Source organism: Eulemur rufifrons, chromosome 8, assembly GCF_041146395.1.
Source record: "Eulemur rufifrons isolate Redbay chromosome 8, OSU_ERuf_1, whole genome shotgun sequence".
Taxonomy (NCBI): Eukaryota; Metazoa; Chordata; class Mammalia; order Primates; family Lemuridae; genus Eulemur; species Eulemur rufifrons.
In genome coordinates this window covers 99,596,829-99,624,516 of record NC_090990.1, presented here as the reverse complement: position 1 = coordinate 99,624,516, position 27,688 = coordinate 99,596,829, and the positions used below count along the sequence as shown (strand labels likewise).

The 27,688-nt window shown below is 52.7% G+C and overlaps 1 long non-coding RNA gene across 1 annotated transcript; it reads right to left on the bottom strand.

Annotated features, from left to right (window-relative positions):
- Positions 1–3,248: 3,248 nt before the first annotated feature.
- On the bottom strand, positions 3,249–26,938 carry LOC138389914 (uncharacterized). Its single transcript, XR_011234517.1, has 5 exons — positions 26,769–26,938; positions 24,228–24,301; positions 12,149–12,253; positions 10,904–10,987; positions 3,249–3,579 (listed from the first exon to the last, which is right to left on the bottom strand). It is a non-coding gene; the product is annotated as an uncharacterized lncRNA (long non-coding RNA).
- Positions 26,939–27,688: the final 750 nt, after the last annotated feature.

Genomic DNA, 27,688 nt, shown 5'->3' with positions numbered 1-27,688 from the left:
GAGCCGGGCACCGGTGCCCAGCTGCCGTCCGGCGTTCCCACGGCACTGGTGCCAGCGTGTGAAAGGCGAGGTGCGGGGGGTGTGGGGGCCGGGGCTCCCCGCCATCCTTCAGCCGGGACCACGGCCAAAGCCCTGAGGCTCCAGGAAACGACAGAGCTGGGGAGCAGGCTGTGGCAGTGGGTGGGGGCTGGCTGGCACCCCCAGGAAGGACAGCCCAGCCGGTGCCGGGGGCTGGCATCAGCTGAGCCTCCGGCACGATGAATGGGCCAACAAGGGGCCTCTCTTCCCCACGGCCTCTCCACAAAGGCCTTGGCTGCGCCATTGGATGTGGGGGGCCGGGGGCCACCGGAGGAAGAGGAGAGGCTATTCTCAAAGACCCCCCCACCCCTAGCCTTGCACTCCTAGGAAGGGGCCCTGGGCTTGGGGCCCAGGGGCCTGGGTTCAGGCCCAGCCTCGACTTGGATCTGCTGAGTGAGGGGACAACTTTCCCAACCTCTCTGGGTCTCAGTTTCCCCCACTGGCTCACCCCTGGCATTTTCCCAGCACTAATGTCCCCTCTTGGTTTCTTTCCACTCAGCTGTCCCCAATAGCCTCACCCCACACTCTACGGACTTCTCAGCCCTCTGCAGGCCCTGCCTGGGCCTGAGACCCAATCAGATCTCCCCTCAGGGTGTAGCAGGCCCCTCCTCCAGGCACAGCCCTCCAACCCCCAATGCCTGTCATCTCCCCTCACGTCAGGAAGAGCTGTTCCAGTCTCTAGGAAGGAGTAGACAGGTTCTCAGCTGTGGCTACTGCCGAGGAGTCCACAGGCCAGGCTCTGCCACTTGCAAACTGTGTGGCCTGGACGAGTCTCTCAGTCTCTCTAGGCCTTGTCTGTGAAAGCCTCACGGGGTTCCAGTGAGAGCATGAGTGGGAGGCACTCTGGCAAGAAGTGGGTGCTCAGTGGAGGTTCCCTTCCTCTTCTCTTCCCCAGCCTCCCGCTCTAAGCTTTCTGTCACTTTGTCTGTGTTTTCCTGTGCCTGAGCTCTTCTTTCTTGGTCCACTCCCCACCGTTTTTGCCTGGCCCTCCCAGCAGTCCTTCTATAGTCCCTATTTCCTCTCCAGTTCCTTTCTCAGAACTGGCCGTTTTTCTTTGGTAAGTCCTTCCTGCAGTCTAACCTTCTATTGCAGGTTGCCTCTCCCAGGTCTGGCCTCTTCCCAGACTGCCCTGCAGCTGGAGCCCTGAGGGAAGGGGGAGGGGGTGGGCTCTATGGTAACCCTGAGAAGAGAATGCCCTCTCTCCTCATCTGCATACAGACGGCTCGTTTGCATACAGACAGGCCTCATCTGCATATGCTCAGTGGGACTCTGAGAGCACATTCCAAAGTGTCCGGCCTGGGTCCTCCCACCCTAGTCCTGGCATCTCTGTCAAGGGAGGGGCCCCTCCCGCCCCTTCTCCCCCTGTCTGGGTCTGGGTCTTTCTGTTTCCAAAAGGCAGCCCACCCTCTGTCTCTCCTCTCCTGCCTGCTGTCTCCCCTGCGCCATCTCCTCCTGCCAGCCCCAGCTCCTTCACTCAGGAGCCTCCCCTCTCCAAGCAGGAGGCCCCTAGTGGACCCAGAGGCTGGTCACAGGGACTGGCTGCCTCTGCATGCCTAGGTCCCCCAACACCCAGAGGGTAAAGGGGGCCATGAAGATTAATGCTCAGACTCAAGGAGGAGGAGGTGGGCAGATCCAAGAAGCTTCCTCTGGGCTGACTGACCCCAAGCCAGACCCCGCCTCCCCAGAGACCAACCCTTGGGGCCACAGTGGGTCCTGGGAGGCCAGGCAGTGGGAGGGCCCCGAAAAGAGGCTGGGAAGCTCAGACGCACTCCAGTGGCCTGGGGAGCCTGGGTTCAGCCCTGACATATACCAGGCTGTGATGCAGAGGGAACTGCTTCCTCCTTCCCGCAGCATCCTTGGTCTCAATCAGTTCTCCAAGTCCCAGTCCTTGCGGGGGACCTGGGGCTCCTGGGTATGTAGGTTGGGGAAGCCTGGAGTTCTTTTCCTGATGGGGCTCCACCATGCTGAGGACTTTGGACATAGCCCTTTCCCTCTCTGACCTGTAAAATGAGGAACTGGGCTAAACCAGGTGACTCTTAAAGTGAGCCTTCTTCCTGGAAACAGTGCTCAGGTGCCCAGCCAGCATTCCACATGCAATTTTAGTAGACGTAAGGCTCCTCCGAAGTCCAGCTTAACCTCAGGCTAGCAGCCCTGGTCTAGAGGAGCCATGGTCAGTGTTGAAAAGGAAGGGGAGGGTACATACATATGTGCGTGGATGCACATGGATTTTCTCAGGGGGACACAGGTACTAGTGGTTGCGTTTTGGGAGAGGAGGTGGGTGACAGGGGTAGGAAGGAGATATACTTTCTCTTTTGTGCTGTTAGAATTGTGTCATGTGTATTATCTTAACCTTTTCTATTTAGAAACATTCCAGGATTCAAACTATAGTTCCATGGAGGGATTGTGACTACATGGGAGGAATGACTTTCTGGAAGGTGATGGAGAGCTTAAATGGTGCCGGCAGTTTGGGCTCTGCTAACTGCCGAGCAAGCACTCTCGAGAGAGTAGGGGCCTTGCTTTGTGGGGAGCATGTTGGAGACAGATGTGTTATGGGGAAAATGGAGTTAAGAGCAGTCCCAGTTTCTTACTGTGGCTTCCCTGCCCCCTTAAGGTCTCTCGCAGGTCTTGTTATGCTAGAAAGTCCTACCTGCTGCCTAACCTGAATTCCTCTTAGTGGTCATATTCATTCCCTTCTATTTCCATGGAGGGTGGACAGAGAGGAAGCAGGAGTGGGTGGTCCTGCAGGGCAGAAGTTCTCCTGTGTGGTCTGTCCAAACTCATGAGGCCATTTCTGAGGGAGGATCCTTTTGTGGAGGAGACAGAGAGCCACCCAGTGACCCCCTGCATAGGCAGTCTGGGGAGCTCACCACCCTCTCCCATTCTCTTGGTCCTTGGGATGGAACCTAGATGCTTCCTTAGCTGGGGGCATCAGCACTTGGCGGGGCTGGGACTGACAGATCACAGATGGAGTTCTCAGGAGCCTTGGGGTGGGTGAGAGAGGTGGAAGAAGCCAAGGTGTTCACTCACCATGCCCAGCCCCACCAGGTGGGAGTTCTGGTTGTAGTGAGGCTTCCTTATCCTTAGTCTCTGTTAGGGGGAGTCCAGTATCACCCCCCTCATTCAGTCCCTCCCCTTCAACTCTGCCCAGGTACAGCCACTACCATTATTACTGTTATTAAATATTCAAGAGTTTTTATTAGGCATGAGATGGGACTTCCAGCTCAGAGCACATGGGAATCACAGCTCAGATGACATAGGATAAACTGGGATGGGCCGGGATGGACAGCTGGTGGACTGGGAGCGATGGACCACAGTCTTATCATAGATGGCTCCAGGTATAATGGGCCGCCTGGGTTGGAGGCTGGGCCCTCCCCACTTCCAATCTGCTCAAAGCTTCTTGAGGAGCCGGTCAACTTCAACTTGCTAGAGCTTAGCCTCATCTTTCAGTCAATACAGGAAGACTTCTCAGAGGGAACTCAGGCTAGCTAGGTTCTTTTTGGTCTGAAAAGAAAAATTGTCAAGAGTGAAAAAAAAATATCCTTTGGATGGAGACCTTAGGAGGAAGCAGAGGACAAACTTCCAGCAGCTCTGGAAGGGCCCCTTCCATCAGGAAAGGTGAGGAGCTGGACAGAACCCATGACAAAGGGAGCCAACATGACAGTGGCTTGAGAATAGGCATCTCTTCTAGGTGATCTACCCAGGGCCGTGGGGGTAGGAGAATGCCTGGGGTGGAAGCTCAGATCCCGAGCGATTAGGCAGGGGGCCCGGGGAACTTGCTCCAGGAAGGCAGGGAGAATGCTTCTTTTGGGCTAGGGACCAACCTGGGAGGATTCTGGTGACTTCCATAGCTCCTGTGACCTCTTCCCCAGTCCTGTCTTCAACCTGCAAGGACTGTTTCAGCATCCCGAAGACTTCACCCCTGCACCGGAGACGCGTAGACACTTCCACCTGCCTGCCTGGTCCTCTCCTCACTCAGTCCCTCCAACTGTGTTCAGAAGTCAGCACACGGCAGGGATGGAGCACATGCTTTGGGGTCCATGAAGCCCCATTTAAAGCCCAGCCCAATTTGCTAGTCTTGTGACTCTGGGAAAGTGACATATCCTTCTTGAGGTTTTGATTTCTCTTTTGCAAAGTAGGGACAGCATCGCCCAGTTTTCTGAACTATTGGGAAGATCAACTGAGGTAATGGTTGAAAAAGGGCCTGTACAAACAAATGGGTACGAATCAAGGTCAGCTCCTCCCTTCCTGAGGCTGGGGGAAGCTGTGCCTGGGAAAGACAAGAAAATCGGTAGGGGCTGCTCAGAAATCAGATGCTAGCACAGCTGTGGGTACAGCATTCCTTCCCTGCCCATCCAGAGCTGGGAGCCAGCAGCTTTGGAAGCCCCCTGAGTTCACCTCACCCTACTTCTCCAGGAGCCTTAAAACAGAGAAGAAAATTTCCAGAAGAGGAAAGGATCCCAGCCACATCCCTGCGTCGCCCCACTCCCCTGAGTGATCAGTATCACCTTCCTTCTTCTTGCTCTCTCCTCAGCCTTTTCAGACTTACCTCCTCCTCCCTGCCCCAGCTCCTCCTCCTCCTCCTCCTGCCTTTGCCAGGTCTCTAACCTTGAGCTTGACAGTGTGGAGGGGTAGGGATAGGAGCTCTGCCTTGCCCTCCATATTGGAGCCCCTCAAAGGTAAGGACTCTGACTCCTCCAAACCTGGGCTCCGCCAGGCCTGTGTCCCTGAATCCCTCTGGTCCTCTTCCCAGCTTGGGCTGGCTCCCAGGTCTCAGTGGCCCAGCAGTTCCTTAGTGCCCCCTTCAAGTCTGTCAGCTCCTGTCCTTCCATGCCCTCTTGCCTGTTCCTTGCCCCAGACCCTCAGCTGCCTGGGAGCCCGACTACGCCTAGGCTGGCTAGATTTGGGGGAACAGAAGAGACTGGTGTGCATCAGGGTCTGGGAAGAGGTAGGTGGTGGATATGGCTCAGTGCAGGGCCCTGGGTGGGGGAGGAGGAGTCCAGATGGAACAGTGTCCCGCCTGTTACCCTCTCCCAGCCCAGACAGAGCGAGGCTCTCCTAGCAACCGTACAGTAGCAGGGGGCTGGGAAGAGGGGTGGTGGCTGGGAAAGTGGGGCGGGGGAACAATGATATCATAAATTAGCCCCAGCCCCTCCCTTCCAGCCTGCCTGCCTCAGTTAAGAAGGGCCTCCTTTTTCTCTCCACCTGCTCGTCATTCAGGATTCCCTCAGCAAGGCTGGCCCCTGTTTAGTGCCCCTCATAGATGCCCCTCTAGGTCAAGGTGACAATTCTGTTTTCCAGTTGGGCTGCAGAAGGAAGGAGCTCTTGCCATCCTAGGAGTTTTTAGGAACCTGTTGGAACCTAACCAATGTCAGGAGGTGGGAGAGAGGGTCCCAAGGGGAGCTCCCCCAAGAGAGCCTGGAAGACTATCCCTCTCCAAAGATCTCTGGCTCCTGCCTCTTTTTTTGGGTGCTGATGGGGACAGAAGGAGGGAATTGCAAAGCATTTTGTGGCACTGAATCCTCTTCTCTAAAAAAGTTTGAGTGGGGGCCCCCAAGTCTTTAAGGGGCACTTGGACCTCTTGCCAAGCTAGCTAAGTCTCAGTTTCCCTACAGCTGAAGTCCAGGAATCTTCATAAAGTGACTAAAGCTAGGTGGCAGTTCCTTCCTTACCTCTCAACTCAGCCATGTCAAGCCAAGGGTCAAAGAGCTGGTGCCACAGCAGTATAGATCTTGGGTAGACATTGGAAAGGACTTCCCAAGACAGTAATAAGCAAGGTCATGGAATTTCCTGGCCAGAGAGAGGAAAGTTCTGTTATAGAAGCAGGAAACTGGGTAGGAACTCAGTTTGAAACTTATCTCATTAATTTTTTCTTAGCCATATAAAATAACACAGCGAGAGTATTTGGGTCAGAGCCTGACACGTAGTAGGTCTCCACTTTGGCCATTTAAAAAAAATCATATATTAATATGAATTTTTATTGAACGGCTGTCAGGAAGAAGGGATAAATCCCTAGAGACCTATCCCCCACCCTCCAGGAACCCCATGGGAAGATCCAGATCGGAGGTGGTGCCCTGAGTACAAGATGGCAGCCAATTGTCATGGCAACAGCAGAAGAAGGAGTCTGGTTGGTTGTGGGGGTGGTGCTGGGAAGCCAGCTGGTGCCAGATGGACAAACCCAGCAGAAGGCAGCCCCAGCCGGGTGAAGCTCATGCCCTGTGCCCAGGGCTCAACCTCCATATGCCAGCCTCAGCCTGGTCCTTTCCTCCAGGCCTAAAGGGCCCATTGCTATCTGTGGGGGCCGATGCCAAAACCATTCCTCCTCCTGGCTCTTGCTTGTACGACAAGGAATAACTGCTTAGAGACAAAAGACCCTCCTGCTCAAAGTCTCCCTGGCCCATGGGCCTGGGGACCTAATAGGTCTGGATTCACCTCCCTCCTGACAATGCTGAGGAACCATAAAGTCAGGGACTTGAGAGGGTCCCACGTGGCAGGGCTGGAGCTACACATCTTATGCACAGTGGAGGTCCCGCCACACCTGGCTCATGCTCCCTCTGGAGGACCTGACGCTGAGGGCCACAGGGACATGGAACTCCACCCTACCTGTCCTTTCCTCCTGGTACTGCTGGACTGTACTCGCACATGGCCAGGGGGTGTTCTGAGAAGGAAGAAAGAAGCTGTGGTGGTGGAGTTAACGGCAGACTCAGCGCGATGCTCACCTACTGGAGACCACAGGAGTCCAGCCACAGGGCCCAGCTGTGCTTCTCCGTTGGGCCTTCATTATGGATTGCACTGCACCCGAGCCCCTCTGCTCTCCCCCCAAGGAATCCGTGGCCTTCACGGCCAAACCCAGAAGCCCTCCCTGATTGCCCCTGCCTACCTCCAATGGCCCCTGCAACCGTGTCCCTCAGCATTTAGTATTTAGCACCGGGCATCTGCACATTGTCTTATAAATGATCTTCACAATAACCGAGGAAGGCAGTAGGCACCAAAGACATTAAGTGACTTGCCTAAGGTCACCTAGCTAGTAAGCTGGGAAAGTCAGAATTTGTATCCTGACCAGCCTGTTCAGTTCCAGAGTCAAAACCCAAAAGTTCCTTTTTTAGTTGTCGTTCTGGTGGACAGAGCCCCTCTACCTATCAAATCTGTGGGCATCTGCAAGCTGAAGCTGTGCCTGCTGTCATTCTGCTTCAAGCACCCCAAGTGCAAACAGTTATTTGAAGGGCCATTGTGCGCAACAAGGACTTGAAGGGAGGGGAGAAATGTCACTGAGGCCAGGCCAGGAAAGGAACCTGCCCTGGGGAAGATAAGAGTGGGTATGGAGACTGAGGTGGCCTCAGGACTCCTTTTTGGCTCTGGTAAATCTCTTTCCCCCCTCCCGGCGCAGGCCTCCCTGGATGGGGAGCGCCGTGCAGGAGCTGGAGGGTGACTCGACAGTCCTATGTTGGGAGGGGAGAGGAGGCTCAGGTGGGGTCAGTCCCAAGAGCGCCCTGAAAGGGAAGGTATGCATTGGGTAGAGAAGGCTGGAGAGGCCTAGCAGGATCAGGAGTGACAGCCAGGGTGAAATTGGGCCCTAACTGGATGACGGAGAGAAAGCCCGTCCTGGGAACGGCTCAACCAGACCACGATGGCCTCACTCTGAGACCCTGGCCTGGACTCAACTTCTCTTTACTTCCTGCCTGGACCTGGGTAAAGCCTGAGGCCACCCCTCAGTCCTCCCTTCCTCCAACCCCATTCCACCCCAGTCCCTGGGAGCTAAGCCCCCTCACCTGACAGGGCCACTTCCATGGCCACTCACAGAGAGGTCTTTGTGCACAGGCTGGGCCCGGGGGATGGGCGGTAGCGGGCACCCCTGCTTACATTCCACCCCAGCTGTCTCTCTAGCCTCTCACTCCCTTTCTCTAGCAAGAATTCCCTCGGAGCCCTGGCCCTGGATCCCCCTCACCCCTTCCCTCACTCCCTCCTCCCAGAAGTTGCCAGGACAGAATCCCCTTCTCTGCTTCTTCACTCCAGCCTCCTCAGCCTTGCAGCCCTTGACCCTACTGAACCTTTTTTTAAAGTATGTACAAAAGCTCAGACACTAGTTGGTTGCCCCACACAGTCAGGGCTGGTATCCCTGCTCTCTGACCCCACGGCCCATCTCCTGCTCACAGTACTGGGGACCAGCAACCTCAGCTTCCCCACCCCTCTCCAGAGAGCCCCCACAAGCCTGCCTAACCCCAGGTGTGTGTCGGGGAGCGGGGAGGTAGATACGCAGCCCTTCCTCAGGTGGCTTCCAGGCCTTCCATATGTGAGAGCCAGTTAAATGTCTGGCTGGGCTCAGTGGGCAGCCAGATGCAGGGGTCCCCACGCGTCCTAGGAGTGGTTATGTGTTGCTCCTCACCACACCCTGCCGCTGGCATCCTGGGCTGTCGGCTAACCTCCCCAGTACCCACGTCACTAAATCCAGCCTCCCTGGCACCACACAGAAGGCTCTTCACAGTGGGACTTCTGCCTCCATTCCCCATCTCCTCCCGGCACAGACTCCCTTTGATGGGCAGTGAGTCCCCAAACACACCACGCCCTGCCCTCCCTCACCTCCCTGCATTCACACATGCTGGCTGCTCTCCACCACCCACCTCCCCAGACTCCTGACACTGACAGCTCCTGCTTGTCTTCTTTCATGTATCTCTTGACGCCCTCCAGGAAGGCTTCCTGAGTGCCTCTGAGCTGGCCCGATCCCTTCCCTGCCCCCACAGCACTCTGTGCACGTCTTCAGGACAGCCCTCTTCACGCTGCTTTGTCATTATTTGTGTGTCTGCCTCCCCACCCAACTGCTGGCTCTTCAAAGCGGCTCTGTATTCCACCATTTCCTTCAGCATGGAGCCTGGCATGCAGGCAGGTGGCACTCAGTAAATGCCTGCTGAATGAATGCACTGACATGGAGGCAGGGGTCAGGAAAGGAAAGGTGCATGCTGGAGGGGCAATGAAGAAGGAAGTGATGGGTTTTGATGTGACTGATTTTAATGCAGGAACAAGTCCAGGGTGAAGTTCAAGATTTGAACTTGGAGGCCTAGAGGTTTAATGATGCCACTGACAGAGATAAGGAAGCAGGAACATGGGGCAAGACTCAAAGCACAATGCTGGTGAGTGTCTGGTGCCCCGGGGAAGGCCCACCTCCTGAGTTTTGGTGGGAGATTGTACGTATGTGCCACTACAGAAGCTAGAAATGCAGGTCCTTTCCCAGCCCTCCTTGCACTAGGGCCCAGGCATGTGATCCAGGCTTGGCCAAGCAGCTGCACCATTCCAGCCTCTGATCTGGGAGCTAATAGCAGGACCCCCGGTGGTAGTTAGGGAGGGTGTGAATCTGGAGTTTAGGCGGGGTCAAGACTAAACAAATGAGTGAGAGTTTAGAACTTCAGATAATGGCTGAAATGATAAAAGTGGAGCAAGAAGAGAGAGAAGGAAAGAAAAAGAGGACGAACAGCAGAACCTTGGGGAACCATTCTGGATGGGGAACTGGTCGATTCAGAGGACTGAATGAATGGAACCAAGAATGAATAATCATGGATATAACAGAAGAACAAAAGGCCAAAGGTGAAGACTGGGAAGATAGAATGAAATTTTCCACAGAGGTCAGGGAGGACCAGGCCTGAGGAAGGGCCAGTGGGCCCTGTTGTGTCTGTGAGAGGGCAGTTTCACGAGTTAGGAAGATGGAAGCCAGAGAGCCGGGCTGAGGAGAGAAGGTGGAGCATCACTTCAAGTACAGGAAGGCCTTTCACAGGCCCCAGCGAGACCCTCAAACTGGCAGATGGTACTGCCTGCCCACACCTCCCCCTCCCCCTATTCCTGCAGATAGTCCCAGTTCTGATTCCCCCGGTACTTTTACATTGCCCACAGCCCTCCAAGTCCTCTGGGAACTACGCCCAGTGCTGGGGCCTCTCTACTACCCCTGCTCCTGTGCAGAAGTACACGTGCCCTCTGGGAGCCACCATTCCTGGTCTCTCCCGTTCCTTCTCCCCCTATCTTTTCCTCCTAGTTCCACCAGTAGGAAGATTCAACAATATTCCTGGTCAGCAAGAAAGTCCTTCTTGTGGTCTCACTCCCCTCCATGCCCACCAGCCAGGGCTGGCTCTCAGCGCACACCTGTCAGAGGCGGCCATTTTACAGGCGCCAGCTACCTAAGATGGCGGCCTCCCGCCTCCCTCCACTTCCGTTCCCACAGCCTCGTCTCCTACCCCTGCCTCTTTCTTTCTGAAGCCTGAGCCCAACAAGGTGGGGGGCCAGGCTGGGGAGCCAAGGCCGGAGGAAGCAAGACAAAAAAGGACAGAAAAGCCGGCCCCTTGGCATCTCTCTTTGGCATTTGAGTCCAGCTCAGGGAGGGAGGGTAGAGGGAAGAAAGAAAGTAGTGTGAGTTTTTATTTCTGTCCTCTTCCTGCCACCTCCCCCTGGCCCCTCCCCCCACACTTTGATGAAAACAAAATCTCTCCCCTATTCTCTCTTCTCCAACCCCCCTCCCCCTTTTCCCTGGCTTCTACCAGGAGCCTCCTGGAATGCAAATGAACTATATTATGCAAATGTATGCAAATAAGGCTTAACGAGCAGAAGGAGGGGCAGAATGCCTAATGAGTAATGGCGGAGGGTGCAGATGGAGGGTGGCAGGAATGGCCCCCTCCTGTTTTCTGTTCCCACAGCCTGGAGGTGCGCTGGGGGTAGCAGGGTGTCCCTCACTTCTGAGAGAGTCAAGGCCCCATCACTTTAGCTGAGAAGGCCTAAGATGGCCTTGGCTATAGGTGAGGGGCAGGAGAGCATGGGAAGACAGGGGTTAAGTATAAGGGACCGTGCCCACTTGCACAGCCTTGCCCAGAGACTCTGCATGTACCAGCCTCCTTGCCTATGTGGCCTGCTGATGGCAGAAACTTAATTCCCTGTGCTGAAAAGAGGGTGATGCTTATGCATGCCATGGCTTGTGCATCAGAAAGGAGGATTCTCAAGGGAAGATTCCCAGCCAGACCCAGGTTCTTCCTGGGGGTGGGAGAGAAAGCTATCTCTCTTTGTGCTTTGGGGGGTGGGGGCTGGGGTGGTTGCCATGGCAACATAACATGGAACACCCACCTCCCCAACATCCAGCCCCAGAGGACCTAGGAGTTGGGGGGGTAATGGATTGACATCCCCTGATGCCCCCACCACCTGGCACTGCCAGCCAGAGATGGTAGCATCAAATCCTAGAGAGAATGGCCTCTTTGTTTCTAGGCTCACGGTGTTGGGGGAGCAGGCCTGGGCACACAGAAGGGCCTTTCCCAGGCCCTGTTCCAGTTTGCATGACTCCTGCTGGCCTCTGGAGACTCCTTGTGGCCATCCAGTGGCTGCTGTGCCCTGGCAGATGGTTGCCCTTTTCTCCGATGGGCTCATCGGCTCTTGCTGGGTCTGCCTTCCCCTGTGCTTCTCCCCAGCACCTTCCCTTCAAACCTCCCCAGACAGAGAAAACAGTCAGTTCCACCTCTACCTGGCTTTCCTTGACACCTTACATGCCCAGACATGCATCCCGTTCTTTTTAATATAGGGGCAACCTCTAAATTTCCCCTACTAGCCTCAGACCTCTTCCCCCCAACCCAGGCAGGAGATTCCAAAAGGAAGTGTCAGGCACGATGGAAAGGGCCAGGCTGGAATTCAGAAGCCTGGATCTTGGCATTTCCACTAACTAGTTGGGCAATCTGATCGTATCTCTTCCACTACCATGAGATCTGTAAAATGAGAGATATAGGACTGATGATCTCTAAGGCACATTTTAGCTCTCTCTACTTGATCTGTGCACTCCATATATTACATGACCTCAGGTTAAATCCTTCCTGAAATATAACCTTCATCCTTCCTACTACTGGAGCAGCCCCTCATCTCCCACGTAAGGACAAACCAATTTCCTAGAGACAGGAATGCCGACTTCCCTCAGCCTTTGTCTCTCCTGAGCCTCCACAGCTGACTGCAAACAACTCCCACAGATTCAAAAATCTAGCGTCTTTGATATCTGACTATACAGACAGGAGGACCCCCTCCTAACCCTCCCAAAGGGGGTCAGCACAGCCATCTCACTCACCGCCCCGGGAGCTGTCCGTGGTGCTGGATGTGGCTCTGCCTTCCACAAGGAGGAAAGAGGGCAGGCAGGGCGGTGGTGGAGCACCCACCCACCCCAGGTGAGAAGCTAAGGGAAGAGAAGAAGCAGAAACATTTGGAAACAGTAAGGAAAAGGAAAGATGTATCCCTGAAGAGAGTTTCTCTTCTCTGAAGACCTCCGATTTGCCAATACTACTTTGAGGGAGAAAGAGCACAGAAGTCAATGAATCTCTGAACCTCCCACCCCCTCCATCCCTAATGATTTAAATACCCCAGATTAGCTCAGTCCTCCTTTGGATGCTGTTTGGAAATCTGCAGGGAGATGGAGTCATAGTTCCTGCCCTTAAGGAAGAACACTCAGGTTGAGGTGGGAATACAGACCTGTAAATTCCATCCTAAATTCTAAGGCTCCTACAATTTAGCAATAACGATGATAAAGATACACAACCTGCCTATAGTATTATAGATATCAAGAGCTTTGGAGGAAAAGCAGGAAAAATATCAGGGCATGTTTGTGTATGCATGTGTGCATCCATGTGCATGCATGTGTTCCTGTGTGTGCATGTCTATGTGTTTCCCAGGCAGAAAGATGAGCCTATATCAGTGGTTCCTAACCCTAGATGCATGTTAAATGATACTGATGCCTAGGCCTCATTCCCAGATACTCTGATTTCATTGGTCTGGGGCTGGGCCTAAAATCAGTATTTTTAAAAAGCTCCCCAGGTGACTGACTTACTGCATAACCAAGTTGAGAATTGCTGGCCTAGAAAAAAATCCAGTAAGAGAGGGTGCAGGGGTTAAGCTGGATTAGCTGGAGGAAGAGACAAAGGTAGGGTCCCTAAAGAAGAAGTAAATGAAAGGGAGGAGAAAGACAAGCATGTAACTCCCCCTCCTAGGAGCTCCTGGATGGCCTCTGGGCTTGGCCAGGAGAAGAGACCAATTCAGGTGTTGGGCTTGTCTCTTCTGTGTTGTGGAAGCTCAAACCACCCCAGGGCAATGACGAACTGTCTCCCCATCACAGTCCCTTTGCAGAGACAGGGAATGGGTGCAATGACCCTGAGGGGGTGCTGCTCCCCTTCACCCAGAGAGTCCCCCAGGGAGGCGGCTGTGGAAGGTAAACAGCAACAATGGTCCCTTTCAGTGTCCAGACTCCAACCCTTCAGTCCAATTAGCAGACACAGCAAACAGCAATTCAGCTGCCTTCAGCCGCTGTCATAACAAACTCAGAGCTGCCTTAATGGGGGGATTAGGGCAGGAGGAGGGGGGGTGTCACTCTAGCCCTGGGAGAGCCTGTGTGGCAAGGATGGGGTTCCCCTTTTCTCTCACTTCTCTCCTATCTAAATATGCACCCACCCACCCTTCCTTCCATAACCCTGCTCTTCATTCCCCTCAAAGCCCCAAGAATGTTTTTACAGTTTTGTCCACTCCTTCCCTCCAGTGATTTTTAAAGCATTTACCTAAACTTATTTGATCTCCTAAGGAAGTTGGCACACCCGGCCTCTGAATGAGACAGTGCAGTAACCCCCAGATCTCTGAGGTCCCAACAGCAAACGAAGGGAGGTGGGAAAGTCAATCTGTCCTAAAACATTGGGGTGGAAGAAGGTGAAAAAAATAAACATCAGATTCCAACTTCCAAACCTTGAAAGTGCAGACTTCAAGAAGGACTTCCAGACATAGAAGAATGCAGAGGGGTCTGTGCTTCTCTGGTGGGTTACCACCTTTGGGAATAGCATTTGGGGAGGCCAGCCACGGGGACTCACGCCTGTCATCCTAGCACTCTGTGAGACCAAGGCGGGAGGTTGCTTGAAGCCAGGAGTACGAGACCAGCCTGAACAAGAGCGAGACTTGTCTCTGCAAAAAACTAGAAAAAGTAACCAGGTGTGGTGGCATGCGCCTATAGTCCCAGCTACTCGGGAGGCTGAGGCAGGAGGATTGCTTGAGCCCAGGAGTTTGAGGTTGAGGTTGCAGTGAGCTACAATGACACCATTGCACTCTACCCAGAGCAACAGAGTGAGACCCTGTCTCCAAAAAAAAAAAAAAAAGAAGAAGAAGTAGAAGAAGCAGCAGCAATAGCATTGGGGATAAGGGGAATATTTGTATTTGTTTGGGAGGCAAAGAAAGAGAAGATACCTTTTTAAAGTCACTCAGTGATGAAGAAATTCTTCATGCTGATAGGCAAGTCTCTATTTGGTGTGCTAATTATATCCACTAACTGGTCCCTTAATTTAATAAACTGGTTTTTTAGCAACTCTAGAATCTAGAAATTTAATGGCGTAAACCTGAAATTATCATTTACATACACATGCCATATTACCCTGTCTGCGTAAATCAGTTTACCAGTCATAAATACTCTCACCAATAAATGACAAAACCCATTGAGGAGAAAGAGCACGATGGCCATTCTGCCACATGGACCCAGCCTCTTCCCCTTAACAGGCTTCAGACTCTTCCTCCCCATGTTCCCAGGAGTCCATCCCTGAAGCCCAAAGCTGGAAAAGGTGGGGGGAGTTCCTCAAGTTTATAAATGTTTTGAATCCTCAGTCAAGAACATGCCAGAGGGCCATACTTTTTACATTCTGAGATCAATCATATGCTATCAGTCTTTCCAAACTGTATCCTTTAACCCTTCTGCAATCTAAGAATTACCCTTTACCCATGGGTGTTATAACATATTATATGGTCTTCTATATAGAATTCTTTCTTTGCTGCACATAACAATCTTAAGGATATAAATTCTTATCCTCATTATACAAATACCTGAACCAAGGCTCAGAGGTTTGCATGGCTGCTAAAGGATGGCACCTAAACATGGACCTTGGTTCAGTCACATGTGCTCTTTCTATTTCTTTCCCTCCCTAGGCCTGTGGATTGTGATGATTCTTATGGCTGTAATGATCCTTCAATAAGACCCTTTCCATGCCTGGAATTGGGAAAAAAATCTGTCCCAGGGCAAGGGTGTGGGTGATAATGCAAAACTTGAGTCAACTATTTAGGAAAAAATTGCCTTTGGACTCCTGGACTTAGAATCCAATGGGAAGGTATTAGGATAAGAGGCTCAGGAGAGAAATGGATAAAGAAACCAGCTTAGAATTTGGTTTCTAGTAAAACTAGATGGATGTAGCAAGATCTGAAGAACAGAACTGAAAATTCTTGGATGCAAGCAGAGGTGTAATGATACAAGGAAGGAAATGCCCTAAGTGGTGACTGGTGAGGCCTTTCTAAGCCCCTTTCATCCCGGCCTCGCTGCACCCCAGGCCTGCCAGCTCTCCTACTGGGTTAGGTGGAAGCTATCTGGCACAGAGGGGTGGGGAGAACTCGGCGGTGTCACCCTGATGTCTGTGTTTGGTAAAACCTCCCAAATCCTGGAGAGCCTGCTCCTATAGCTGATTTACAACCATACATAGCCAGGCATCCCTCATCTCGCAACCAAGCTTTCTACCCACCATGGAGGCACATACATCCAACCTCACGCCAGGTCACACACCACTCACTTTCTCACCCTCATAAGCAGACACACACAGCTCACGAACACAGTCACCCATCACTCTCCTGACAACCACACCCACACACCCACATGCACACACCATATGCTCACATAAGGCAGACACAAACCCTCACCCCCACATCCCTCCTGGCCTCTGTTCCCCCTTTCCACTGAGGTGCTAGTTTGGTAGAGTGTAAACTCTCAACCTGCCAGTCCCCTTAGGCCCTCAATTCTCCTTTGGAGGTCAAATGTGCTGATAGGAGACAACTAGAATAATATAAACCCATTGTGGCTAATAATATAGGTCCTAAGTCTCATGTGGATGAGCCTCAGCAAATCCCAAATACACATTTCTAACAAGCTACATTAAAGGTTAAAAAAAGAAAGCCTATCTTTCTTGGTGCTTCTCTTCCTCTCCTCTCAACTCCCAGCCCCTGCTCACAAGCAGGCCTTTCCTGTGGGTGCACCTGCCCCACCAGGCCCCGTTCCCTCCCTCCCTCCCTTCGCAGCTCGGCCCCATCTCACTCTCCCTACCTCACTCTTCCTCCAGCTCTTCTCACAGGCAAGTCCAGTAGAAAAAGCATGGAGTTTGAAACCCCCGAGTGACATTAGCAACGCATTTAAGCCTGTGGCTCCTCACCTGTAAGATGGGGTTAATAACAGTTACCTCACAGTGTTAGAAGATTAAAGAAAGGCAGGTAGGCTGAGTGCCCAGGAAGTGGTGTTAGGGATTATTAGTCCCTGCCTAAAACCTGCTCCCTTTCTCCCTAATCCAGTCTCCACCTCCCCTCCTCTAGAAATCCCAAATTCCAAATGGCTGAGAAAGTAAGAGGCCACTAATCTCTGCTTCCTTCAAATCTCTAAAGGAAAGAGACATGTACTCCAGGCTCCCTGAAGCCCAATTTTTTGAGTTTGGATTCTCCAATATTTCTCCCACATAATATATAATGAAATCATTATCTCCTAGCTATAAAATCAGGTCCTGGGAGGAAATTTTAAATTTACACAAGAAACTGGAATCAGTACAAGGTCATTTTGTCCAGTTCTCCTGCCCCCTTAGTACTCCTGACTGCTGTGTCCTGGAATGCCAGGCCATGGGGGATGGGGCGGAGTGGTAATCAGTACAGAGGGGCCACTTCTAGCTTTCGCTGCATTTACTTTTCTTCTACACAGTGGCCCTGGACTATTCTCCTTTTAACTACACCTAAACACTCTTTTGCTTAAAATATTTAGGTCAAGCCAGATAAATGGATTCTTTTAGGAAAGGCCCTGATTAATCTCCCTAATTCTTTGCTTTCTCTGGGCAGCATAGATACTAAGCTACAAATTCCTTTGTTTTTGAGCTCCTCAGAGCTCCTTGAGGCCGTTTGTTCTTGGAGATGATTTCCAAGAGTGAGATTGGGGTGGGAAGGTAGGGTGTCCTGAAAGACCCCAACTCAATCCCTTTGGTCAGTAATGACAAAGCAACGTGAGAATCTTTTTAAGACATCAGACTCAGGTGCTGGTCCTGAAAGAGGAAAGAATACAGAAATGGGGCAGAGAGCAACTCTGCACTCCATTGCCCCAGAACCCTGGCCGGGTAAAAGGTTCTCCAGCCACCCTGTTTTCTTTTCTTTTCTTTTCTTTCTTTCTTTCTTTTTTTTTTTTAAAGCAGCCTCCACTTAGTACCTTCAGTCCTATTTCCCCTATGACATTCTCAGCTCCCAACCAAGCTGGATAGCTCTGGATGGCTTCAGGGAACCGCCCCAAGCAAAGACCAGTGTTCTCAGGTGACTTCCTCCAAACCCTCCCATCCCAGCAGTAGCTGTTAATAGCCTGCGGGGAAACTGCTCGCCAGCTCCCGCTCCCTGGAGAGGCCTGGGCCAAGAGCCCGAGGGACCGTCCCGAATGGCCTTGCAACTCGATTTTAGTAGATCTCTCCCGCTTCATCCGGAGCGGGGACCACCAGAGGGGACTCCAATGAGGCTTCCTTGCTCCCTCACTCCGCGGGGGGGAAATGTTGCACCTGGCTAAAGTGAAATGGGACGCTGACTCCTACCTTCGCAGAACCGGGTTAGGGAGTGGGAAGTCGCCCGGCCCAGTGCAGTCTCGAGGCTGGTGAGCCGCCGGTCCTCTTGCATCCTCCCACAGCGGGTCGGTCCTCGCGGCTCTAGACCCTAACCCGGCCTCCCCCGCCCGCCCTTGAGGCCAGATTTCCCTGGGCCCCTCTGCGCCGTGTATGGGGTTATTTTTACTTTCGGTTATCTAGCTTTATGAAGACTCCACACCACTCATACAGCTAGATAACCAAAGATAACAACCAACCCCGCCTCCTGGCTGCCGCTGCCGCTGCCGCCTCTTCCACGCAGCCTCCCGGTTGCCGCCGCCGCAGATGCCGCCAGTACCTCCGCAGCCTCCCGGTCGCACGCCAGTGGGAGTTAGGGGGAAAGTACACGGGTGGAGGTAGGGGGTGGAGAAAGAAATGGTGTCCGAGACCAAAAAAGACTCAGACATAGGAATATAGACACAACAGAGACCGAAACGCAGTGGAAAGGACGCAACGGCGGTTGGCGTCGAGGTCCGGGGATTGACCCCGGACCCCAAAAGCTTCCAACTCCCTTCTCCCCGCTCCCCCACTCGAGACAGAAGTAGGAATTCCGCTGGTCCCGGGTAGAAGGGACTCTCAGGCTTTTCGTGCCACCCGGGAAGACGGCAGAGACCAAGGCGGAGGCCTCCCTAACCTTACCGGGTCTCCATTGCCCTCCTCTGGGAGGTCGAGGGCGCACCCAGTAGCCAGAGCCTTAGCCTTCAGCGGAGCCGCAGCCTCCGCGTGGGGTAGAAGGGGGAGCTGCGGAGCCGGCCCAGCCACGTCTCCAACTAACAAGGGCGGTGGAAGCGAACCAGAGCTGGTGCGAGGGAAAGAACTGGATCCGAGCGGCCGACTAAAAGGGGGAGCGGGCAGCGAAACCCCGGAGGTAAAAAAACCCAGAGGTGCCCCGGTAGGAAACAGGGAAATCCTGGCGACCCAGAGAGAGAGAGGGAAGACTGTGGCGGTGAGGTGGGAAAGGGCAAAGACCCCACCCGGGAAGAGATCCAGGAGAGCACCCATGAGAAGGGGTGAGGGGAGGAAAGCCGAGGGCGGCTGGGTAAGTCCCGGGCGCCGCAGACCCCTGAAAAAAGGCTTTGTACAAAGAGGACCAGAAATTACCCAGGGTTGTGAAAATGGCCGGGGGTCCGAGATGAGAGGTGCCCTGGGGCTGGCAGGAGGTGCGATCAGGAATGGGAATGGACCAGAAAGAGCTCCAGGAAGACCCGAAGAGGGTGGGGGACTCGGCCAGCCCCTCGTGGCGGACACACTGGATTCCGAGGCGCTCGCCCACCTCGTGCCCCACGCTGGCCAGGCCACTTACATCGAGCCCAGGGTGCCCAAACGTGCTCTCCCGCGCGGTCCTCCCCGCTGGTTCCCGCCCATGGAGCGCCACGGAGCAGGGTCCCAGATGCCAGGACTCAGCGGGCGCCGGGCGGAGGAGCCCGCCCAGATCTAGCCTCCGCCTAGCCTAGGCCAGCAGCGTGGAGCAGGTCTCACCTCCCCAGCTCCCTCCTCAGCCTCTGCGGCGGCTCTGGCCCGGGCGTGCTCCGGCTCCGGACTTTTCATTCATCCTTTCACACTCCCTCCCCAGGCCAGCCTCTGATTGGCTCTACCGAGTCTGACGTCACCGCCTCGTTCCCCGCCAGCCCCGCCTCTCTCTCTGCCCCGGCCGGGCCCTGGGAGCGCAATTGGGGCGCCCCTCCCCCCGGAGAAGGGGGGGCGGGGAATACTATGTCTGTGTGCTGATTCTCAGCCTCTTGCTGCCTCACCCACTCCGAGACCCGCCTTCCAGCTCTAATCCATTGCCGTTTGGGGTTTTGATCTCCAATCTCACTCTTTTCATGGGTCTTACATTTTGCATTTTGGCCCTAGGTATGTTACACCAGGACAGGGCGCAAAGGTGGAAAAGAGATCCGGTGAAATCTCCTCAGAAAGAACCAGATGACTGCAGACTACTCCTACCTGCCTCCTCCCATCAGAATATTCTTTGTGCTTCTCAGGTTCTGATCCTTACGGATTGTGATCCTAATCTTTTAGCATGGACAGAGACCTCTCTTCCTGGTTTTCAACTCAAAATAGTGAGGAAAAGATTCTGGAAGTTTGGGACTCCTGCAGGGAGACGTGGGGTCTGAGTGGGGCTGAGCTTCCTTTTCCGCCTTGCGGAAACGGGACTATATCTTAAGACTGTTCGCAGCACCAAAGTTCCAGGTAGGAGAGGTTGGGGGTGAGGATCCCAGCTGGCGTCAGCCTGGGCAAGGCCGACAGAATTTGACCCAGCCATAGAGGCCCTTCCTAGCGCCTTCTCTCCCTTCGCCCACCCCGTGCGCCTCCAACCTCGAGTCCGCGGACCCTCTCCGGGTGTCTGGAACGCTGGGGTCATGGGGAGGAGGATCACGGGACAGCAAGGCTCCGGTCCCGGACTTTCCCGATCTGGCTACCCATCTGGCCTGGCCCAGCGCGACATTCCCGGTTCAGCCTTTCTGTGAGATGAATCAGAGAATACCCAGTCTCAACCCTGGGTGATATACACGGGCCCAGAGGCAGCAGGCAGGATCCAGATTCCTGCTGCTTGGCAGAGCTCTCAGATTGAGTTTTGGGCCCCTATCTGAGCCGATGTGCCTGCCAGGGAGTAATTCGAATTCCTGTCCTAGGCCACCCTACACTTCCACTCACCCTACTCTCAGCCCCTTTGCTAACAAACTCTAGGGCTCAGATATCTGGAGCCTGCCAGTCAGATTAACATGGGCCAGCTGCCACCAGGGGTCCTTGAACACTAGGCCACCAGGGGTGTGCTCCAGGATACCACCCCCTGGCCATCAGGCCCCCTGGACAGACTGTTTTATGTGTTCCTCTGCACAGCCCAGGACAAAGCCAAGCCTGAATGCTATTTGTCTTGGGTAGATGCAAGCTGATGGCCAATGGGTCAATGTGGTGCTCCTCCCAAAGACTGGAGAATGTCTGAATAATCATTGCCATTGATACTGGTTGCATGACTGCAGGGTGGGGGACAGTTTGAAATAGACTAAAGCCCAGGGGCCCAGGTGTTTTCTCACCAGAATAGTAGTAAGAGGCTGAAGCAAACAACCCAATTTCCTCAGGACTCAGGGCATTGTCAGGACTGGGCTTGACTGTGGCTTTTTCCTTCTATTAGACTCTGCAGGGTTCCAAGGCTCTTACCCAAGGGAAAGGCATTCTAGAAGCTTCTATGTCAATTTTTCACCCTCCCAGAGCTGGGAGCACACCAGCCAATGGTGAGGAGGAAAGGAAAGAGGCAGAGCCTTAGTGTCCACTCCCTATTTTGTTTCCTCCTGCCCCTTCCCAGGTGCTCTCACAGCTCAGAATGCAGCACTGGGGAGCAGAGTGTTGGAGTCCCCGTCCCTCCAGTACAGTTGCAGAACAATGGGACCCTTCTCAAGTATTCTCACAGAGAGACCTACCTATTGGCCTGCTGCTAAATGCATTCCCTAAATACATCCCGGATAGGGACCCAGAAAAACAACAGGCCTTTCCTGTCCATGCTTACAACCCCCTTCAAAGATTTCTCAGTATACCACCTCCTGTCCCTTTATAAGAGGCCCAATATCCTCCAACATTCCAGCAATTCTACATAGCGCCTACATTTCTCCAGACACACCACCAACTTCCTCTACAAATATCTCCCCATTTGCCCTCCCACAGGATCCCTTAAAAGCACCTTAAACGAACACTTCTCCCCCTCATTCTTCCCCTCACCAGCATCTGGGGTGCTGAGACCAGTGGGGATGAGCTGTCCTGCTGGCTAAAACTCTCCCCTTTCTTCTCTGTCACAATTTCCAGCCAAGTCCCTTGCCCTCTGTGGGGCCCAAGCTTATCTCTACAACCTCTTCCCCTGGCCTGGGCGTCCAGACAGTCTGGCAAGGGGCAGTTGGGATCAGCGCAAACCTCCCTTCTCTTTCAGCCACTGCTGTATTTTTGTTGTGGAGGGGAGGGGACAGAAAGGCTTCTTTGCCCAGGGGAGATTCCCCCACCCCACCCCTGTTGGCCAAATTCAAACTCAGCTGAGTTTCCTCAAAAAGCAAGATCAAGAGAGAAATGGGTACATTTAGATGACTTCTGAAAATATATCTAAATTTCCCCAAATAGCTTGATAAAGAGCAAGATCTCTCTGTCTTTTACTGTGGCTTTGGGTTCTGCACAATTAGTTCAGCCTGAACAGTGTTCAAATTTAAGGAGAGACACCCTCCCCCCAACAAAAGAAAGTGGAGATTAGTCTAAATTGTCCTGCCACTATCCACATGGAATCCCCACCACTCACACAGTAATTTTTTGTTTGGTTTTGTCTGGGTGTGCTTGACAACCCAATTTCCTACCACTACTGCTCAGGGATGCAGGTAAGTAGGGCATCGGTCTTTATTCCAATGGAGACAGAGCTATAAGCCACGAAAGAAGCAGAAAACTCCCCACCATCATGTAAAATGTGATTGGTTTGTATATCAAGCCATGTTGTTCCAGTTTCAAAAAAGAAAGTATTTGGAGGGTGGCAGATGAGACAGTCTCTCAAGGACAGGAGCAATTTCAAACATATTCTTGTCCAGGTATAGTAACTAACACTATAACTAAAATGTAAATTATTAAATTTATGAATTTAGTAACGGATAAATTAATAAAGGTCTGTGTGTACCTGTGCATGTATCTGCAAGTCTGTGTTTGCTGTCATGTGGATTATGGATGCGGGATGAGGGTCTTGATAAGTTGTGTGTTTTGTGGGATCTGTGTATGGGTGCGTGTGGCAGGAGAGGGGGCAGTTGCGTCTACCCTGTTGTGTGTTCATGACTATTTGACTGTTCCTTTGACCAGAAGAGACCCTTCTACTAACTGGATAGAGCAGGCGTGGAAGAGGCTAACAGCTGGAATAGCATGGGGGCGGTAGGTGCCTTTGGGCTTGGTCCACCAGCCTCAGTCTCCCTCGGAAGGCCTCAGTTGGAGTAGAGCCCTCTGCTACTAGCACACAGCACAGCCAGCTGTAGTGTTCTCTAGAAAGATGGTCTGCAGACCCCACCCTGAGTCCTTCCAGGGAATTTCTGGGGGACTGTGGGGAGAGCATACCAAATCCCACTTGCTGATCTGAGTCTGTGTGTGTCTCAATTAGCCTAGGAGCCTGCATTCTTTGCCAGAGCCCTCCCCACCCCCATCCCTACAGCCCTGGTGCCCACCTATTGTCTGTGTGCCTGAAGAGGCCCATGTAGAGAAAAACATGGCCTGAATTATGCTCTCTGGATGCAGCTCTTGGACGGATCTTCATAATTTGGGTTCCAAAATACATTTTGGCAGTAAACCACTCTCTTGAAATATTCAGGTAATTAAATAAAGAGCATATTTTTTTCTTTGTTTCAATTATCAGGTTAATTTGCCTTGAAGATATAGATGAAAGCTGCATTTGGGGGAAGGTGGGTTCAGATATTTATTTTTGTCTTATAAGTGCATCATTATTATGAACATTATCATGCATTATTCTTTTGCTATAGAATATTTGCATTGTCTATGGGGTAGTGACAAATGAAAGCAATAATTGGCAGTTAAAAAAATGCTGAGGCTGTGTGGAAAATATATATATATATACACATTCAGATGGGCAGAAAATGTCAGAAGGTCTGACACATAATCTGGAGGATTTTGTCCCTGGGGATACCACCCTTCTTCCCGACAAGAGTGGGTTTTTTCCTCTCATAGACGGGCCAGTCTGCCTCCTCTGCCTGCTCCCAGTTCTGTTCTTAAGCCCTCACACTGTTCACTCACCTGAGAGCCTTAGAGTGTCTGGGAGGTGAGAACAAGGTGGCAGAGATGGTAGAGGGTCGGCTGGTTCATCCAGATGGAGCCCTTTCTACAAGACCCTCGGCCCTCAGCAAATGGCCTCCTTATGGGACATAGGCATGAGTGTGCAAAGGGGCTGTGCACGTACACACACACGAATACGTTCAAACCTATCGACTCAGACCAATGCAACGACAAATCCCCGGACACTCCCAGCAGTACCATCTCCTGATGCTCACAGGCACATGCCCTGGCACACACAGCCACTCGCAGTTCTTTAAGCTTCCCAGGTTTCCATTTGCCTTGAGCACACTCCTCTCTTTTTTCACTTCTGTAGCCCAGGTACAGATATCTCTGCCCCCTTCCCCAAAGAACCACCTCCCCCAAGGTCAACTGGCCTCCATCTCTGCCCTCTGGAACCTATGCGAGAAGGGAAAAGAGTTCCCTGTATCCCCAATGCCTTTCCTCTCTATCACAGAACTGGAAGCAGGGTGGCCTTTCCTCCCCAAGCCACCTTGTTCCATTCCCATTATCATTGACTGTACAGGTCTTACTACAATCAGAGAAAGCAATCAAAATGAGGGGCTGAAAGCTGGAAAAGACAGAGAGTGGGGAAGAGAGGTGTAGAGAACAGGGGAAAACACAGGCGATGCAAGGCTAGATGTCCTTTTCCTCCCCTACCCACACCACCATCGAAAACAACAAAAAGAAAATAAATACCCCAAAAGCCAAAAGTGGCCACCTACGATGACACCAGAAACAAATGAGGCTGCTGCTTCTTGGATGCCCAGCTCCTGTCAAGGAGGAGAATACAAAGGTTAAAGTCCTTCAAGAGGCTCCAATCCTCTTTCCCTAATGGCCCCCGTCTCCCGATCCTCCTCTCACCAACTCCTTTTCTCCCAGTCCTGCACCTTCAGGACCTAGACAGTCTTGGTTCCCCTCTTCAACCTCCAGGCTTGAGGCTGCACAGGGAGATGGCCAAAAGAGAAAAGCCTAGATGTGAACGACAGGCAGGGCCCCTGGCTGGAGCCTCTCAGCTCCATCTCGCCTGGACAGCCCTAACCAGCCTTGTCCTCGCAACCTCCCTTACCTCCATCCAAAACCTTCGGCCCCGGGATCTGAACTGAGCCTGTGGAGATCTCAGACTGAGACCTAAGGAAGTAATCCCCTGCCCAAGGGGACACCATCTCCTCTCAGATTCCTGCTGCTCATGGTCTACCAGAGACCACACTTAGGACAGAATCATGGATCTACGGCCAGGGATATATTTTTGCCTGTGAGCTGTAAAGTGCTATGTGCATTTAAGATCTCAATCATGTTATCTCTCCAGCTATCTCCACTCATCTCTTCATGACCTATCTTCTTATCACCTGTGTAGCTCTGGGGACCCATAAAGACATGTCCTCTAGCTATCAGTTTCTTCCCTCTCTTTTTCACATACACAAAAGGTATGAATACAAAGCAGTTATTTTTTATTATTATTCTCTGAATGTTGGGTATGGAACCCAGGCTCAATACTTTATAGTCTCACCTTCCCAGTATTTTGCTTTCTTGTTAAATTACGGTTTGGGAGAATGACGTGTATACCGCAGGTGACCCAGCTCCTAAAATGCTAGGAGGTGTGTATTTATGTATGTGGGTGGGTGGGTGGATGGGGGGTAAATTGGTGAATTCCTCTACCTCAAACTTAATTCCACAACTCATTCTTTTTTTTTTTTTTTTTTTTAAGTCAGGAAGGTAACCTACCTAAAAGCAGAGGAAATCAGAAAAAGGAAGAGGGCTGGAGAGCAGGGATGAGGCTTAAATCTAAGCCTGATTTCTAGGAGGGGTGCTTTGAATGCCCCCTCCTCACTTCTAACACCCATGCATACTCATTTGACTCTCAGCCTCAGCTCTGCCAGCCCTCCCATTTCATAAAGGGATGTCTCAGTGTGAAATTATTTTTATACCAAAGAAGGGGCCACCCCCACCCCACGCCAATTTGCTGACAAGCCAGAGAACAGGCACAAGGACAGTTGGGGAGCTTCTAGCTCCTCCTTCCACTCTAATCCCTGAGAGTGGTGTGGGGGGTCCCTAGGGCAGTAGTGCCCCTCCTCACTGATCTCTGCCCTGTCACCCCACCAGCAAGCACACACAAAGCCCAGGGGACCATGGTGATGAGGAGCACAGTCCAGCAGGCACAGAACATGTGTGTGCACATATGATGGCTGGCAGCCTCAGCCTCTCCCAGCAGTGTGGGCTCTGGGGTACCAGGAACACTCTGCTCCACTCCAGCCTCCACTACTTCACAAGGGTCCCTCCCTGTCTCCCAGAAAGCGCGGTGTGGGTGGAGGACTAGGGGCAGGAATGGTGCTTTCTGCCTATGTGCCCTGGCCCTCCTTTAAAAAAACAAAAACAAAAAAACCTCCATTAGATGGGTTTGAAGAGTGCTGGAGTAGGTTTCTCTCCCCTTCCAGACCCTAAGCATCTGCCTCAAAACCTCACTTGCCTTTAAGCCCCCTTCAGTCCCTTTCACACCCGCCAGCTCGTAGGAAAAGGGGGGGAGAAGGGGAATGAAATTCATCTAAATCTTATAAAATATTTTTGGATTTTTCCTAATTCTGGTCTCCACCTTTCTGGAAATGTGGCTCCTTTTTTCCCACCCCTGCAAGTGCCTCAGACTTTGTCCTCCCTTAAAACCTGAAGTCTCTGGGGCAGAGAGGAATAAGAGCCACAGCGAGGAAAGGTCAGGAGTCCAAACACAGAACTGTTTTTTTCTCTTCCCTCCCAGCTCCACTACAATTTTCCTTCCTGCCTCTCCTCTGGTGCAAGCATTAAGATGTTGGCCATGTCTAGTGGAGAGAAGGGAGGGGCAGATTAATAGGATCAGTAGCACCGTGACCCTAAAGCCCCCCCTTCCCAATCCCATTGACAAACTTAGTGAGCTGTCTCCAGCCGGCATGGGCTGGGGGAAGGAAGGGGACCCAGAGGCACTCGGGCAGCTGGGCAGAGCCACTGCCTCCGGAGACAGATGCCCAGGAAGCAGGAGGTGAAACCTCACGCTGCCAACTCCTCCTCCACACACACGCTTCATCCATTTTGGGGACCCCCTAAATCTTTTATCAGCCTTTCCTTTCTGTGATCATTGCACCAGCCTCCATTAGCCAGTAGGCAAAGTAGGAAGGTTAGGGCGCTCTGACTGATTTTAGGGGATCGCTTCCCGCCCCCAGCCCAGGTGTCTGACAGGGCTAGGACCCTCCCTGGCCCCGGATGGCCACTTACCGGGCTTCTGTGAGGAGAGACTGTTCGGGTGGCCCCTGCGGCTGGACTGCCTCTCTCCCCCCAGCTCCTAGCCTCTTGTGGAGTGGAGGATGCAGCTCCGATGACGTAGCATCTGTCTATCCATTCAGGAATTTCGCTTGCCTCTCTCTTTCTTTCTCTTGCTGCTCTCCCTGGAAAGGCAGCAAAAAGGGGGTGCTGCCCCTATCTGGAGACACTACCACCACCAAAATAACAGCCCACTCTGAGGCAACCCCCTCCTACTTCCTTCCAGTGCCTGTGTGGGAAGGGGTCTTTGTCACCTCCACTCTGTGTCCCATCTCCCCTATTGCGTTTTCTAACCTGAAGCAGGAAGAAGGGGCTAAGGGAAGCTATTGTTCCTCCAGGCCACCCTTGTCTCCCAAGGAAGCTAGAGAAAGGGTGCGACAGAAATACCCCTGTCCCTCAGTCTCCTTTGAGTTTTAATTCACTTTTGAACTTGAGAGAATGATTAAATGATGTGTGTGTCTAGGGTGAGGAGCACAGCGGATAAGGAGTCATGGGATGAGGACACAGTTTGCCATTTGAAGTCTCAGGGTGTCCCAGGCTCCCCTTCCCAAACCTCCCCCAACTCCCCAACCCAGTCAGCTTAACTAATCACAAATCCAGATCTTAGTTGCAAAGGAGAAAGTGACAATCGGAAGATGAAGGCTGAGAGCTGGAGGGGGGAACAGACTGGGGGGAGACGGAGGCCAGCACTTGGAAGTCTAGACAAGAGGAGAGGAGGGGTGGGACCACAGAGTCAAAGTGGGAGATAAATTATCTTTTTCTTAGAGGAGGGAGAGCAATTGGGGGGTTGGTTTCCAGGGCTGGGGTCCCGATATTTGGTGGAAGCTGGGGCCCAGAATGGCACAATGGTTGGGTCTCTTTTCTCTCCCTCACCC